Source organism: Oreochromis aureus, unplaced genomic scaffold, assembly GCF_013358895.1.
Source record: "Oreochromis aureus strain Israel breed Guangdong unplaced genomic scaffold, ZZ_aureus HiC_scaffold_176, whole genome shotgun sequence".
Taxonomy (NCBI): Eukaryota; Metazoa; Chordata; class Actinopteri; order Cichliformes; family Cichlidae; genus Oreochromis; species Oreochromis aureus.
The window spans coordinates 5,001-10,000 of NW_024108770.1; the positions used below are offsets into that span (position 1 = coordinate 5,001).

General features: G+C 58.6%; 1 non-coding gene across 1 annotated transcript in view; it reads left to right on the forward strand.

Annotated features, from left to right (window-relative positions):
• LOC120436771 overlaps window positions 1-141 on the forward strand; it is a 3,867-nt gene extending 3,726 nt beyond the window's left edge. The window contains exon 1 of the ribosomal RNA XR_005610593.1: window positions 1-141. This exon is cut by the window's left edge and continues 3,726 nt beyond it. This is a non-coding gene — a ribosomal RNA (28S ribosomal RNA).
• The last annotated feature ends 4,859 nt before the right edge of the window (window positions 142-5,000 follow it).

Sequence of the window (5,000 nt, forward strand, 5' to 3'; positions counted from 1 at the left end):
CCAATCAGCGCACTCATGTTTGTGGAGAACCTGGTGCTAAATAACTTGTAAACGACCTGATTCTGGGTCAGGGTCTTGTGCGTAGCAGAGCAGCTAATCGCTGCGATCTATTGAAAGTCAGCCCTCGATCCAAGCTTTTGTCGGCCACCCGGTCGACTGCTGGCGCCAGGCGTCGGGCTAACCGCTCCATCTCTCCCGCTCTGGCGTGGGTACCATCGGCACGTGGTGCGGGCGCCTTCGGGAGAGACTTCACTCTCCTGGAAGGGTGAGTCACTCACCCACGCTTTGTGGCTGGAGTACCAGGGTCAGTCTTGGGGGGGTGTGTGGACAAGCAAGCGTGGCAAAGTGTTTCGGGCCATGTACCAGGGGCATGTGGAAGCGTTGTCGTACCATATGCGCGGGGAGTATTTCGCAAAGTGCTCCTGCGCAGTGTACCAGGGGCATGAAAAAAAAGCTGTCGTACCATATGCACGAGGGTGTGTGTGGCAAAGTGTTTCTGGGCAGAGTACCAGGGGCATGTAGAAACATTGTCGTACCATATGCACGAGGGTGTGCGTGGCAAAGTGTTTCTGCACAGTGTACCAGGGCACGTTTGAATTTACTTCATGGAGTACCAGGGCATGAGGATTTTGCCAGTGGTGTTTTGCTTTGTTAGTGGGAGGGGCTTAAGTGTGGGTCCCCGGGGCCTGCTGGAGGTCAAGGTCCATGGTGGAGACGCAGTGCTATGTAACCACAAGAGAAGAAGCTACTGGGGGACAAGGGAAGGGGAGCATGTGGGTCCCCGGGGCCTGCTGGAGGTCAAGGTCCATGGTGGAGGCGCAGTGCTATGTAACCACAAGAGAAGAAGCTACTGGGGGACAAGGAAGGGGAGCATGTGGGTCCCGGGGCCCGCTGGAGGTCAAGGACCATGCTGGATATGTGTGGTGGGCGTAACTGCAAGAAAGGAAAGCTAGTGGGGGACTAGAGCAGGGGAGCATGTGGGTCCCGGGGGCCTGCATGGGAGTGCAAGGTCCATGCTGGATATGTGGTGGGGTGGAGGGTAACTGCAAGAGAAGAAGCTAGTGGGGTACTGGAGCAGGGGAGCATGTGGGTCCCGGGGCCTGCTGGAGGGCAAAGTCCATGCTCGATATGAGTAGCAGCAGGGCCAGTGCAGCAGCAGCAGCACATCTTTTTCGACCGTAAAGGGGACGGGAGGCCGACTCACTGCCTCGGCCAAATGAGAGAGAATATCAGCAGGGCCACTGCAGCAGCAGCAGCAGCAGCAGCAGCAGCAGCAGCAGCAGCAGCAGCAGCAGCAGTACATCTTTTCCGACCGTAAAGGGAGACAGGAGGCCGACTCACCCCTCGGCCAAATGGAACACAACAGCAGCAGGGCCAGTGGAGCAACATGCACCTTTTTCAGCCGTAAGGAGACAGGAAGATGTGATGGTGGTCCCGAGGGGCCCCTGGAAGTGGGGAAGATCAGCAATTAGCTAGTGAGGAGGGTGCGTACAGCGGGCGTGGTAAAGTGTTTCTGGTCCGTGTACCAGGGGCATGTGGAAAAGCTGTCATACCATATGCACGGGCAAAGTGCTTAGCAAAGTGCTCCTGCGCAGTGTACCAGGGGGGCACGGAGAAATGTTGTCGTACCATATGTGCGGGGAGTATTTCGCAAAGTGCTCCTGCGCAGTGTACCAGGGGCATGGAAAAAAGCTGTCGTACCATATGCACGAGGCGTGTGTGGCAAAGTGTTTCTGCACAGTGTACCAGGGGCACGTTTGAATTTACTTCATGGAGTACCAGGGGCATGAGGATTTTGCCAGTGGTGTTTTGCTTTGTTAGTGGGAGGGGCTTAAGTGTGGGTCCCCGGGGCCCGCTGGAGGTCAAGGTCCAAGGTGGATCAGCGGTGCTATGTAACCGCAAGAGAGAAAAGCTACTGGGGTACTAGAGCAGGGGAGCATGTGGGTCCCGGGGCCCGCTGGAGGTCAAGGTCCAAGGTGGGCCCGCTGGAGGTGCTATGTAAGCGGTGCTATGTAAGAGAGAAGAAGCTACTGGGGTACTAGAGCAGGGGAGCATGTGGGTCCCAGGGGCCCGCTGGAGGTCAAGGTCCAAGGTGGATCAGCGGGTGGATCAGCGGTGCTAGGTGTAATACAGCGGTGCTATGCAAGAGAAGAAGCTACTGGGGTACTAGAGCAGGGGAGCATGTGGGTCCCAGGGGCCCGCTGGAGGTCAAGGTCCATGGTGGATAAGTGTAGGAGGGTAGCATGTGGGCGAGAGAAGGAGCTAGTGGGTGCTATGTAAGAAATGCTGGGGGAGCAAGTGGGTCCCGGGGGCTTGCTGGAGGGCAAGGTCCATACTGGATATGTGGGTCCCCGGGGCCCGCTGGAGGGTAACTGCAAGAGAAGAAGCTACTGGGGTACTAGAGCAGGGGAGCCAGTGGGTCCCCCCTGGAGGTCAAGGTCCCGCTGGAGGTCAAGGACCAGCTGCTGGATGAGGCTACTGGGGGACTAGAGCAGGGGAGCCAGTGGGTCCCCGGGAGCCGGGCTTGCTGGAGGTCAAGGACCATGCTGGATATGAGTAGCAGCAGGGCCAGTGCAGCAGCAGCAGCACATCTTTTTCGACCGTAAAGGAGACAGGAGGCCGACTCACTGCCTCGGCCAAATGGAGAGAGAATATCAGCAGGGCCAGTGTGCAGCAGCACATCTTTTTCGACCGTAAAGGAGACAGGAGGCCGACTCACTGCCTCGGCCAAATGGAGAGAGAGTAGCAGCAAGGCCAGTGCACAAAAATGGATCTTTTCCAGCCGCAAGGGAGACAGGAGCAAGGTGTGATGTGGGTCCCGGGGCCCGCTGGAAGTGGGGAGATCAGCAATTAGCAGGCGAGGAGGGTGCGTACAGCGGACGTGGCAAAGTGTTTCTGGTCCGTGTACCAGGGGCATGTGGAAAAGCTGTAATACCATATGCACGGGAGTACTTAGCAAAGTGCTGCTGAGCAGTGTACCAGGGGCATGGATAAATGTTGTCGTACCATAGGCACGGTGGTGTGTGTGTGTGTGTGTGTGTGTGTGTGGCAAAGTGTTTCTGCCCAGTGTACCAGGGGCATGTGGAAGCGTTGTCGTACCATATGCACGAGGGAGCATGTTTCAGGGAGATATCGGGGCAGTGTACCAGGGGCATGTAGAAAAGTTGTCGTGCCATATGCACGAGGGTGTGTGTGTGTGGCAAAGTGTTTCTGCCCAGTGTACCAGGGGCATGTGGAAGCGTTGTCGTACCATATGCACGAGGGAGCATGTTTCAGGGAGATATCGGGGCAGTGTACCAGGGGCATGTAGAAAAGTTGTCGTACCATATGCACGAGGAGTGTGTGTGTGTGTGGCAAAGTGTTTCTGCACAGTGTACCAGGGGCACGTTTGAATTCACTTTATGGAGTACCAGGGGCATGAGGATTTTGCCAGTGGTGTTTTGCTTTGTTAGTGGGAGGGGCTTAAGTGTGGGTCCCGGGGCCTGCTGGAGGGCAAGGTCCATGCTGGATACGCAGTGGAGGGTAACTGCAGAGAAGAAGCTAGTGGTGGACTAGAGCAGGGGAGCATGTGGGTCCCCGGGGCCTGCTGGGAGTGCAAGGTCCATGCTGGATATGCAGTGGAGGTAACTGCAGAAAAAGAAGCTACTGGGGACTACAGCAGGGGAGCATGTGGGTCCCAGGGGCCTGCTGGAGGTCAAGGTCCATGCTGGATATGAGTAGCAGCAGGGCCAGTGCAGCCGCAGCACATCTTTTCGACCGTAAAGGAGACAGGAGGCCGACTCACTGCCTCGGCCAAATGGAGAGAGAATATCAGCAGGGCCAGTGCAGCAGCAGCAGCAGCAGCAGCAGCAGCAGCACATCTTTTCGACCGTAAAGGAGACAGGAGGCCGACTCACTGCCTCGGCCAAATGGAGAGAGAATATCAGCAGGGCCAGTGCAGCAGCAGCAGCACATCTTTTTCGACCGTAAAGGAGACAGGAGGCCGACTCACTGCCTCGGCCAAATGGAGAGAGTATCAGCAGGGCCAGTGCAGCAGCAGCAGCAGCAGCACATCTTTTTCGACCGTAAAGGAGACAGGAGGCCGACTCACTGCCCGGCCAAATGGAGAGAGAATATCAGCAGGGCCCAGCAGCAGCAGCAGCAGCAGCAGCACCACATCTTTTCGACCGTAAAGGAGACAGGAGGCCGACTCACTGCCTCGGCCAAATGGAGAAGAGTAGCAGCAGGGCCAGTGCACAAAATGGATCTTTTCCAGCCGCAAGGGAGACAGGAGCAAGGTGTGATGTGGGTCCCCGGGGCCCGCTGGAGGTCAGGAGATCAGCAATTAGCTAGAGGTGGTGAGAGTAGCAGCAGGGCGGTGCAGCAGCAGCAGCACATCTTTTTCAACCGTGAAGGAGAGGAGGCCGACTCACCCCTCGGCTAAATGGAGACAGGACATCAGCAGGGCCAGTGCAGCAGCAGCACATCTTTTTTCAGCCGTAAGGAGACAGGAGGCCGTCTCACCACCTCGGCCAGGGCCGTTTTCTCCCCTCACCGGTTGAGCAGTCTAAGGGTAAGGCCTAGCAAAGGTGCCCTCCGTCATTTATGGGAGGCGGGTGTCTGGCGGCGCAAGTCAGCAGACACCCGGGGGGCGCTGGGGCGGCGCTGGGGCGGCCGGGAGGCGAGGCTGCCACAGCAGCCTCCTCTTCCAACCTACCTGCCTGCCAGCCTTCCCCTCCACCCGATCGACTGGCAAGCGTGGCCTGCCATCGGAGGGCCACCGCCGGGCCCGGCACCGCCGCCCGGCGCCGGGCGGTCCGTTCCTCCGGCCCGCAGGCTCGCCTCTAGCGCCCGGTCGGGGGTCTAGCGCGACAGTCGGAAGGGGTGGTGGTTCCCGGACCCGCCCCATCCTCCCAGCGCTTCCCCCAACCAAGCGCGATCGCTCGGTAGCGAGACCGAGGCGCCCGGTCCGTCCGGTGGTCATACCACGGCGGGCCTCGTCACAGAAGGTGGTAGGCAAA